Source organism: Odocoileus virginianus, chromosome 6, assembly GCF_023699985.2.
Source record: "Odocoileus virginianus isolate 20LAN1187 ecotype Illinois chromosome 6, Ovbor_1.2, whole genome shotgun sequence".
NCBI lineage: Eukaryota > Metazoa > Chordata > Mammalia > Artiodactyla > Cervidae > Odocoileus > Odocoileus virginianus.
The window spans coordinates 72,088,206-72,100,954 of NC_069679.1; the positions used below are offsets into that span (position 1 = coordinate 72,088,206).

A 12,749-nucleotide genomic window follows, 5' to 3' on the forward strand; every position below is an offset into this window, starting at 1 on the left:
TTCAAGGGTTTATAATGGATTACATTTCTTAAAAGTTGAGGGATCAAGTAAACATGTTCTAACTTGAATTTTCCAGTTGACTCTTATCTTAACAATAGTAACCAGCTCTAATTAGATAAGTTTCTTCACGGCCATGTTTTATTGTTGATGATTTCTTAACTATTTCAGTCAATATCCACTAATTCCACTTCAAAAGTAAGTTTTGCATTTGGTGGAATTTTGGCATCAGGCTGTCCTTTCTTTCCATAAGCCCATTCTGGTTCAATCTCCAGTCGAGCCTTTTCTCCTTTACTCATAGTCAAGAGTGCTTCATCCCACCCTCTGATAACTTTGCCTATCCCAACCTTAAAACTTAAAGGCTTGGCATTTTTCTTCTTCTTTGAACTCGTTTGAATATTGGTATCAAAAACAGTCCCATCTTGTAGTGTTCCTGTATACCAGCAGTGAACAACATCTCCCTTTTTGGGAAAGTTGGTTTTATCTCCTTTTTTAAGAACAGATTTTGTATATTTTGGTGGACCCTCATCCAGAGTCTCTTCAGACTTGGTTTCTTTGGGTTTATCTTCATTAAGCTTCACATTTTTCACCTGTTCAGACACTTTACTTATACTTTCAGTACCCTTGAAACGCTTACTTTCGAAAAGATGGTTATAGGCTGTAACCAAATGGTCCTTGTTAGCTGTCTTGGCCACATTTTTAATGTTTCCTAGTAATTTATGTTCTGCAAGAAACTGGGGGGCGGGAGCGCGTCTCGGGAGCGCACGCGGGGCCGCTTTGGCCTTCAGGCCGCGGGCCGCTCTAAAGGTCTCTTTTTAGACACAGATGTAAAGAACAGCACTTTGGACTCTGAGTTCTGAGGGGGGGAGAAGGTGAGGGTGGGATGATTTGAGAGAATAGCATGTATATTACCAGATGTGAAACAGATCGCCAGTCCAGGTTCAGTGCATGAGACAGGGTGCTGAGGGCCGGTGCACTGGGACGACCCTGAGGGATGGGATGGGGAGGGAAGTGGGAGGGGGGTTCAGGATGGGGAACACATGTACACACATGGCGGATTCATGTCAATGTATGACAAAAACCACTACAATATTGTAATTAGCCTCCAATTAAAATAAATTAATTAATTTAAAATTTAAAAAACAGGCAATATATATGGAGATAGAAGTCAGAGTAGTGTAGTGGATGTTCTTCAAGGCAGGAGTTTTGTTTTTGTTTTATGATATTGGTGTATTCACTGTGAAAATACATAGAGATGCACTTTAAAAAATAAATAAATGAAAAAAAAATGAAGAAAGGTCTCTTTTTATTTTGCACTCTTTCTCTTTTAAACTTAACTGTGCTTCCACCAGAACCATTTTAAAAACTATATGGGTTTTCTAAAAATATTAGTGGAGTTCACTGTATTAGGCAATACATCACTATAAACCTGTTTGAGATAAGACTGTCTCTATTTGGGGCTTTTTGGGAGAATGCTGCAGGAAAACATCCTTAAGATTCTCATAAATTCTCTTATTTAATAGGATTTGTTAGGCACACCTTAAAATGTTTAGTGGGACTTTTGTCATTCTGAAATATTCTGTGAAGCACTACCTTGAATCTTTGAGGTCTTTACAAAGGATCTCCCATAGACTCACTCTGGGCTTGACTTTGCTTTGAGATTCTGTCTTAATTATAGAATGATTTACCATCTGGAGAAGGTGGAAAGGAGAAACAGTATTACTGTCAAACTTGGCAAGTCCTGGTTGCTTCCTATTTAGAAGTTCATTTAAAAATTATGTTATATTGGAGTACAGTTGTGTTAATTTCAGGTGGACAGCAAAGTGGTTCAGTTATACACATATCTATTCTTTTTCAGATTCTTTCCCTTACAGATTATCACAGAATATTGAGTAGGTTCTCTGTACTGCACAGTAGGTCCTTGTTGATAACAGTTGATTCTTTAGTTCACCTCTTTTTGTATGTGTTATAATAGGCAGTAAGAAGAAGCCAGATGGCACTATCAGTACTCTGCTGGGAAATCATTTTAGCTAGATCATTGAATTAATTAGGTACATTTTCCTTTCTTTCACATTATTACAGATGTCAGTGTTTTCTCTGGCTTCCAGGGAATTTACTTTGCTTTCCTTTAGGCCTTCATAAGTCTCTTTGACTTTCACTAATGGTCTCCCTGGAGCCCTTCCAGCTTCCACCTGCCACTCAGTCCTAAAGCCATTTTTGATTCTCATGCACATGAATTTCTGCATGGACTGCTGAGCTTCCTCACAGCGTGATATATGGATTTAAAAAATGTGAAACCAGACACTACAAAACTATTAGAGGAAAACATAGGCAGGACACCCTCTGACATAAATCACAGCAATAACGTTTTCAATCTGTCTTCCAGAGTAATGGAGATAAAAACAAAAATAAACAAATGAGACCTAATTAAGCTCAAAAGCTTTTGCACAGCAGAGGAAACCATAAACAAAACAAAAAGACAACCCATCAAATGGGAGAAAATATTTGCAAATGATGTGACTGGCAAGGTTTTGGCTCCAAAATGTACCAACAACTCATATGGCTTAATATCATCAAACAAAAAACCCAATAAATAAACGGGCAGAAGACCTCAATAGACATTTCTCTAAAGATGACAAACGCATGGCCAGTGAGTGAAAAAGTGAAAGTGACTCAGTCATGCCCAACTCTTTGGGGCCCCATGGACTGTACAGTGAATCCTCTAGGCAAGGATACTGGAGTGGGTAGCTGTTCCCTTCTCCAGGGGATCTTCCCAACCAAGGGATTGAACCCAGGTCTCCTGCGTTGCAGGCAGATTCATTACCAGTTGAGCCACGTGGGAAGCCCAAGAATATTTGAGTGAGTAGCCTATCCCTTCTCCAGCAGATCTTCCCAATCCAGGAATCGAACCGGTCTCCTGCATTGCAGGTAGGTTCTTTACCAACTGATCTATCAGGGAATTCCAACATGGCCAAGAGGCACATAAAAAGATGTTCAGTATTGCTCATTATTAGAGAAATGCAAACCAAAACTACAATGAAATATCGTATCAGAATTCCTATCATCAGAAAATCCACAGATGGGCTTCGCTTGTGACTCAGTGGTAAAGAATCCACTTGCCAATGCAGGAGACACAGGTTAGACCCCTGATCCAGGAAGATTCTATGAGCCATGGAGCAACTAAGACTTCACCACAACTACTGAACCTGGGCTCTATACTACTGAGCCTATATGCTACAGCTACTGAAGCCCACCTAGAGCCTGTGTTCTGTAACAAGAGAAGCCACTGCAAAGATAAGCCTCACACCGTAAGTGGAGAGTAGTTCCTACTCATTACAACTAGAGAAAAGCTCGAGTGACAATGAAGATCTAGCACAGACAGAAAAGAGAAGCCCACAGAATAAATACGGGAGAAGGGAACTTTCCTACACTGTTGATGGGAATGTAAATTGGTGTGGAGAGGTTCCTAAGAGAACTGAAAACAGTTATAATCCAGCAATCCCACTCCTGGGCATATATCTGGAGAAAACCCAAAATTTAAAAAGATACATGCACCCCAATGTTCCTTGCACCACTGTTTACAATAGCCAGGACACAGAAGCAAACTAAGTGCCTATCAACAAAGGAATGGATAAAGATGTGGTACATATACGATGCAATATTGCTGTTGTTCCGTTACTAAATTCTGTTTGACTCTTTGCGACCCCATGGACTGTAGCATGCCAGGCTTCTCTGTCCTCCACTGTCTCCCGAATTTTGCTCAAATTCATGTCCACTGAGTTACCATCTCATCCTCTATCGCCCCCTTCTCCTATTTCCTCAGCCTTTCCCAGCATCAGGGTCTCTTCCAATAAGTTCACTCTTCACATCAGATGGCTAAAGTATTGGAGCTTCAGCTTCAGCCAACAGTCCTTCCAATGAATTTTCAGGGTTGATTTCCTTTGGGATTGACTGCCTTGATCTACTTGCAGTCCACTGGACTCTCAGGAATCTTCTCCAACACCACAGTTCGAAGGCATCAATTCTCAGCACTCAGCCTTCTTTATGATCCAACTCTCACATCCATACATAACTACTGGAAAAACCACACCTTTGACTATACAGACCTTTGTCAGCAAAGTGATGTGTCTGCTTTTTAATATGCTGTCTAGGTTTGTCATAGCTTTCCTTCCAGGGAGCAAGCATCTTTTAATTTCATGGCTCCAGTTACCATTTGTGTGATTTTGGAGCCCAAGAAAATAAAATCTGCTGCTGCTTTCACTTTTTCCTCTTCTATTTACCATGAAGTGATGGGACCGGATGCTATGATTGTAGTTTTGATTTTTTTTAATGTTGAGTTTCAAGCCAACTTTTTCACTCTTCTTCACCCTCATCTAGAGGCTCTTTAGTTCCTCTTCACTTTCTGCCATTAGAGTGGTATTATCTGCAAATCTGAGGTTGTTGATATTTTGCCAGGCAATCTTGATTCTAGTCTGTGAGTCATCTGGCACAGCATTTTGCATGATGTACTCTGCATATAAATTAAATAAGCAAGGTGACAATATACAGCCTTAACATACTCCTTTCTCGATTTGGAACCAGTCCATTTTTCCATGTCCAGTTCTAACAGTTGCTTCTTGACCTGCATACAGGTTTCCCAGGAGGCAGGAAAAGTGGTCTGATATCCCCATCTCTTTAATACTCTTCCAGTTTGTTGTGATCCACACAGTCAAAGGCTTTAGTGTAGTCAATGATGCAGAAGTAGATGTTTTTCTGGAACTCCCTTTCCTTCTCCATGACCAAACAAATGTTGGCAATTTGGTCTGTGGTTCCTCTGCCTCTTTGAAACCCAGCTTGTACATCTGGAAGTTCTTTGTTCATGTACTGCTGAAGCCTAGCTTGAAGGATTTTGAGCATAACCTTGATAGCATGTGAAATGAGTACAATTATATGGTTGTTTCAGTGTCCTTTGGCATTGCCCTTCTTTGGGATTGGAATGAAAACTGACCTTTTCCAGTCCTGTGGCCATTGCTGAGTTTTCCAAATTTGCTGACATATTGAGTGCAGCACTTTAACAGCATCATCTTTTAGGATTTTAAATAGCTCAGCTGGAATTCCATCACCATATTACTCAGCCATAAAAGAAAAACAAAATAATGCCATTTGCAGCAATGTGGATGGACTTAGAGATTGTCATACTGACTGAAGTAAGTCAGAGAAAGACAAATATAATATTGCTTACTTGTGGAATCTTAAAAAAAAACAACAACAGAAAGCTGATGAGAGAAGTTGAAGATGATACAAACAGACCAAAAGATATACTGAATTTGTGGATTTTAACCCTTGTCCACTGTTGGTGGGAATGTAAATTGGGGTAGTCTCTATAGAAACAGCATGGAGGCTCATCAAAAAATTAAAACTAGTTTTACTAGATGATTCAGCAGTTACTCTCTGGGATACATACCTGAAAAAACAAAAACACTGATTTGAAAAGATATATGCACCCTAATGTCCGTAGCAGTATATTTGCAATAGCCAAGAATACTGAAGCAACTCAGTTTTCCATCAATAGACAAATGGATAAAGAAGAGGGTGGTATATATTTATAAAGGAATACTAATCGGTTCTAAAAAGAATCAAATTTTGTCATTTGCAACAACATGGATGAACCTGGTGGATATTACACTTAGCAAAATAAGACAGACAGAAAGACAAATACTGTAGTTACCACTTATCTGTGGAATACAAAAAAACAAATATAACAAAAGAAAAACAGACTCACAGATACAGAGAACAATCTAGTGGTTACCAGTGGGGAAGGGGTATGGGAGAGGGGCAAGATAGAGGTAGGAGATTAAGAGGTATAAAGTACTATGAATACAGTATAAGAATTTATTTACAGCCAGAGAAATACATGCAATATTTTCTTTTCTTTTTTTGGCTGTGCTGTGTAGCATACGGTATCTTAGTTCCCTTGGACCAGTGATCAAACCCATGCGCCCTGCAGTGGAAGCATGGAGTCTTAACCACTGGACTGCCAGGAAGTCCCTCCAATATATTATAATAACTTCACATGGAATATAGTCTTTTCAAATTTTCTATCAATGTATTATATACTTGAAATTCATGATATTGTAAATCAACTATACCTCAATAAAGAAAATATATGTGTATGTCAAAATTCATCAAATTATTAAATTTTTTTTTAAATTCTAAAGACAGAATTCAGAGAGATACTGGCTTTTGTATGTGTCTTTTTTTTAATATATGTCCTAACTGATAGGATTTATTTTTTATGAATCTAAAGTAATATAAATTCATAGAAAACTCAGAAAACAGAAAATTATTCATTAAAAAATGAGTTTCATGTAATCCATTCACTTTTTTATCATGATTTTTAAAACATTGTTTATTTTCGTTTCGGTTGTGCTGGGTCTTTGTTGCTACAACTGGGGACTACTCTTCGTTGTGGCGCACAGGCTTCTGACTGCAGTGTTTCTCTGTTGTGGAGCACAGGCGCAAGGCATGAGGGCTTCAGTAATTGCAGCGTGTGAGCTCAGTAGTTGCAGCTCCCGGCTTCTAGAGTAGGGGCTTAGTAGTTGTGGCATATGGGCTTAGTTGACCCATGGCATGTAGAATCTTCCTGGCCCAGGGGTTGAACTCATCAACTCTGTATTGTCAGGTGGCTTCTTATCCACTGTACCACTAGGGTAGTCCAGAAACTAGCACTCTTAACATTTTAGTATATATCTCTTTTCCTTCAGACTTTGATTTTCTATTTATGTATGAATATTTTAGGAAACTGGGATTTTTGTGTGTATTGGGATTTTAATCAATTAAGTGTACATCCTTTTTACCTTAACATTATATGATGATTATTTTACCATATTTACATTCTTCAAATGCATGATTTTTAAAAACAGTGGCTTATACTCTATTGGTGCTACTATCCTTCATTTAAACAACCCCTGATGATTTTTCATTATGAAGTCTGGTGCTGGGGTAATGGGACATGTACATATATTAAGTCTGTGTGTCACTGATTTTCTTCTTAATTTTTTAATTTGGCTGTGCTAGGTCTTAGCTGAGGCAATGGGATCTTCAGTGCCACATGAGAGATTTTTGTTGTTGCATGCAGGATCTAGTTTCCCAACCAAGGATCAAACCCAGGCTCCCTGTATTGGGAGCACAGAGTCTTAACCACTGGACCACTAGGGAAGTTCCCTGGTTATGTCCTTAAGAGAGATTCTTTGAAAAGAAATTATGGGGTCAAACTTGTAAACAGGATTCTTTACTATACATACCAGAAACTGTCAATTACACCATCAAGGACACTGTGAGACAGCCAGCCATGCTGCATTGCTAACACTGGTGTAATGTGGGTATGCATGTGTGCCCATGTATCTAATTTTTATAATTTTATAAATTTTATAGTTTGAAAAGAGAATCTCATATTGTTGTGTTTTTCTGTTTTTGTTACTGAGATTGAATGTTTTCCTCTCTTATCGGGAAAATATTTGTATTCCTTTTAAACTACATTTCCCATTCCTTCAGAATGTTCATCTATGACTTCATGACCTATAGCAGCATTTCATTATTTATTACAGAAGTAAGTAATTCTAATATATTTTGGCCACATTATGTCAGCTTGTTATTTGCCATTTAAACTATGTGTATGTGTGTGAATATATATATATGTGTTAGTTTTATAAGATGAGTTGATGATGGATGGTGGAAATGATAAGAAATATGTATATTGATCTCTACCTGTACCTTTCTCCTAACTTCCAGCACAGAGCTCCTAAAACCCTAAATTCCCAAGTGATACAAGCACTAGTAGCATCTTTTGTTTTATTGAAGTGACTCTGGGTGGGCTCCTTGGATGGAGACTAGTAACCCGAAAGACCAATTCATGATTAGAAGCTTGGAATTGTCAGCCTGCTTGCCCTATTCTCCAGAGGAGAGAGGGGCCAGAAACTAGTGAATAATTCATCATGCCTATGTGAGGAAGCCTCCATAAAAATCCCAAAAGAATGGGGTTTGTAGAGCTTTCAGGTTAGAAGGTCACAAAACAAGTTTGTTAATTTAAGATTACTGAAATCATACCAAGCATTTTTTGACTACAGTGGTGTGAGGCTAGAATTCAATTACAAGGGGAAAAAAATTACAACCCCCCCCCCACAAACACATGAAATCTAAACAATGTGCTACTAAGCAACCAATGGGTATGGAAAAAATCAAAGGTGATATAAAAATAAATACCTGGATACAAGTAAAAATGGAAACAACAATCCAAAATCTATAGAATGCAGCAAAAGCAGTTTTATGAGGCAAGTTCAGCTGGATATAAGCCTACCTCAAGAAACAAGAAAAATCTTAAATAAATAACCTAACCTTTCACCTAAAGGAAATTTTTTTAAAAGGCCAAAAAGAAAAAAAAAAAAAAAAAACCCTGAAAGTTAGTAGAAGGAAAGATATAATAAAGATCACAACAGAAATAAATTTTTTTTTTAGAAATAAATTTAAAAGAGACCAAAAAAAAAGGGGGGGTGGGGGAGGTCAATGAAACTCAGAGCTGCTGCTTTGAAAAATAAGTAAAATTGATAAATCAGACTCTCCAATAAAAATAATTTAAATGACCCCAAAAATCAGAAAATAAAAAATAAAGAAGTTATACTGACACCACAAAAATACAAAGATCATAAGGAACTACTACAAATAATTAATGTCAATAAACTGTACAACCTAGAAGAACTGGATAAATTATTAGAAATGTACAACCTACCAAGGCTGAATCAAGAAGAAATAGAAATAGGAACACACAGATTACCATAATGAAGTGAATCAGTAGTAAAAATTCGACCAAACATTTAAAGAGTTAACACCTCACCTTTTCAAACTATCCCCAAAATTTGAGAAGTGAAGGCTTCTGAACTCATTCTATAAGAACAGCATCACTCTAATACCAAAATCTGGCAAAGACACTACAAAAATACAAAACAAACAAACAAAAAATACATAAAACCAACGTCATTGATAAAAGTAGATATAAAAATCTTCAACAAAATACTAGCAAACCCAGTTTAATAATACATTAAAAGAATCATATACCATGATTAAGAAGGATTTATTCCAAGGATGCAAGGATAGTTCAATATTCAGAAATCAATGTGATTAATTAACTGAAGAATTAAAACATGATCATCCCGACAGATGCACCAAAAACTTTAACAAATTTGACATCCATTTATAATAAGAACTCTCAACAAAGTGAGAAGAGAAGAAATAGACCTCAACACACTAACAAGCACATATAACAAGCCTATAGCTAGCATCATACTCAATGGTCAAAAGCTGTGAGCATTTCCTTTAAGATCAGGAACAAGACAAGGATTCCCACTCTCTCCACTTTTATTCAACAGTGTATTGGAAGTCCTCGCCATAGAAATCAGACAAGAAAAAGAAAAAAATGCATCCAAACTGGAAAGGTAGAAATAAAACTCACTGTAGGTGACATGATACTATATATAGGTAACCCTAATGACTCCCCTAAAAGCTCAGGGAGTTGGTGATGGACTGGCATGCTGCAGTCCAAGGGGTTGCAAAGAGTCAGACATGACTGAGTGACTGAACTGAACTGAACAACTCTGCCAAGAAATTATTAGAACTAATATATGAATTCAGTAAAGTTGCAGGATACAAAGGTAATACAGAGAAATCTGTTTCTTCTCTACATACAAACTATCAGAAAGAGAAATGAAGAAAACAATTCCATTTATAATGCATCAAATAGAATAAAATATCTAGGAATAAATATAACTAAGGAGGTCAATATCTGTACTCTGAAAATTATAAACCATTGGTGAAAGAAACTAAAGACAAAAAACCAAATGAAATGGTATGCCATACTCATGGGTTGGAATATTTAATATTATTAAAATGAATGTACAACCAAAGGGAATCTACTGATTTGGTACAATCCTTATTAAAATCCAATGGCATGTTCACATAACTAAAATAAATAATCCTGAAGTTTATATGGAAGCCCAAAGGACCGTATATAGCCATAGCATTCTTGAACAAACAAGTAGAACAAAACTGGAGTTATCACATGCCCTGATTTCATATTATACTACAAAGCTGCAGTCATTAAAACAGTATAGTACTAGTATAAAAACAGATATGTAGATCAATGGAACATAACATACAGTCCAGGAATAATCCCATACTTATGTGGTCAACTGATTTATGATAAAAGATGCAAAAATATGCAGGGAGGAAAAGATAGTCTCTTCAATAAATGGTGTTGAGAAAACTGCTCAGCTGCATGCAAAAGAATCAAAATGGGTTATTTTCTCACACCATATACAAAAGTAAACTCAAAATGGAGTAAAGACTTAAATATAAGACCTGAAACCATAAAACTTCTAGAAGAAAACCTAGACAGTACTCTTGGACATGGTCTGAGCAATGTATTTTTGGATATGACTCATCAGGTAAGGGAAAACAAAAGCAAAAAGAAACAAGTGTAAGTACATCAAACCAAAAAGCTTATTAATGGTAATGGAAACTATTAACAAAGTGAAAAGGCAGCCTATTGAATGGGAGAAGATATCTGCAATCCATACGCCTGATAGTGGTTAACATCCAAAATATACAAAGAACTCAAAACCCCTTATGATTATACAGTGGAGGTGACAAATAGATTCAAGGGATTAGATCTGGTAGACAGAGTACCTCAAGAACTTTGTATAAAAAAAAAAATAACTTTGGATGGAGGTTTGTAACATTGTACAGGAGGCAGTGGCCAAAACCATCCTCAAGAAAAAGAAATGCAAGAAGGTATAAAGTGGTTGTCTGATGAGGCTTTACAAATACCCGAGGAAAGAAGAGAAGACAAGGGAGAAAGAGTAAGATATACCCGACTGAATGCAGAATTCCACAGAATAGCAAGAAGAGATAACAAGTTCTGCTTAAATGAACATTGCAAAGAAATAGAGGAAAACAATAGAATGGGAAAGATTAGAGATCTCTTCAAGAAAATTGGAGATATCAGAGAACATTTCATGCAAGGATAAGCACAGGATAGAATAAAGGATAGAGATAAAGGATAGAAACGGTAAGAACCTAACGGAAGCAGCAGAGACTTAGAAGAGGTAGCAAGAATACACAGAAGAACTATACAAAAAAGGTCTTATGACCCAGATAACAATGATGGTGTGGTCACTCACTTAGAGCCAGAGATCCTGGAGTATGAAGTCAAGTGGGCCTTAGGAAGCATTACTATGAACAAAGCTAGAGGAGGTGATGAAATTCCACCTGAGCTATTTCAAATCCTAAAAGATGATGCTGTTAAAGTGCAAGGTCAGCCATTCTGGAAAACTCAGCAGTGGCCACAGGACTGGAAAAGGTCAGTTTTCATTCTGGTCCCAAAGAAGGGCAATGCCCAAGAATGTGCAAACTACTGTACAGTTGCACTCATTTCACATGCTAGTAAGGTTATGTTCAAAGTCCTTCAAGCTAGACTTCAGTGGTATATGAATGGAGAACTTCAGATGTACAAGCTGGGTTTAGAAAAGGTAGAGGAACCAGAGATCAAATTGCCAACATTTGTTGAATCATAGAGAAAGCAAGGAAATTCCAGAATAAAACATCTACTTCACTGACTATGCTAAAGACTTTGACTGTGTGAATCACAACAAACTGTGGAAAACCCTTAAAGAGGTAGGAGTACCAGACCACCTTACCTGTCTCCTGAGAAACCTGTATTTGAGTCAAGAAGCAACATTTACAATCAGACATGGAACACCTGGTTCAAAATTGGGAGAGGAATATGTCAAGGCTGTATATTATCACCCTGCTTATTTAGCTTACATGCAAAATATATCATTTGAAATGCTAGGCTGGATGAATGACAAGCTGGAATCAAGACTGTCAGGAAAAATATCAAACTTCAGATATGCAAATTATACCACTCTAATGGCAGAAAGTGAAGAGGAACTAAAGAGCCTCTAGATGAGGGTGAAAGAGAAGAGTGAAAAAGCTGGCTTAAAACTCAACATTCAAAAAACTAAGATCATGGCATCATCCAGTCCCATCACTTCATGGTGAATAGAAGGGGGAAAGAGGAAGCAGTGACAGATTTTATTTTCTTGGGCTCCCAAATCACTGCAAATGGTGACTGCAGCCATGAAATTAAAAGATGCTTGCTCCTTGGAAGGAAAGCTATGACAAACCTAGATAGTGTATTAAAAAGCAGAGACATCACTTTGCCAACAAAGGTCTGTCTGGTCAAAGCTACAGTTTTTCCAGTATTCATATATGGATGTGAGAGTTGCATCATAAAGAAGGCAGAGCACCAAAGAACTGATGCTTTCGAATTGTGGTGCTGAAGACTCCTGAGATTTGCTTGTACTGCAAGGAGATCAACCAGTCAATCCTAACGGATCAACCCTGAATATTCATTTTGAAGGACTGAAGCTGAAGCTCCAATACTTTGGCCACCTGAGGCAAAGAGCGGACTCATTAGAAAAGACCCTGATGCTGGGAAAGATTGAAGGCAAAAGGAGAAGGCTGTGATAGAGGATGAGATGGTTGGATGGCATCACCAACTCAATGCACATGAATTTGAGCAAGTTCCAGGAGATAGTGGAAGACAGAGGAGCCTGGCATGCTGCTGTCCATGGGGTCAAAAAGAATTGGACAGGACTTGTTGACTGAACAACATAAAACTCAACATCAAAAAAATAAATAAACAACACAATAAAAAAATG

At 37.5% G+C, this 12,749-nt stretch overlaps 1 pseudogene; it reads right to left on the bottom strand.

Moving 5' to 3' along the window:
• The window catches only part of LOC139035541 (peptidyl-prolyl cis-trans isomerase FKBP3 pseudogene), a 20,941-nt pseudogene continuing 8,192 nt past the window's right edge, over positions 1 to 12,749 (bottom strand).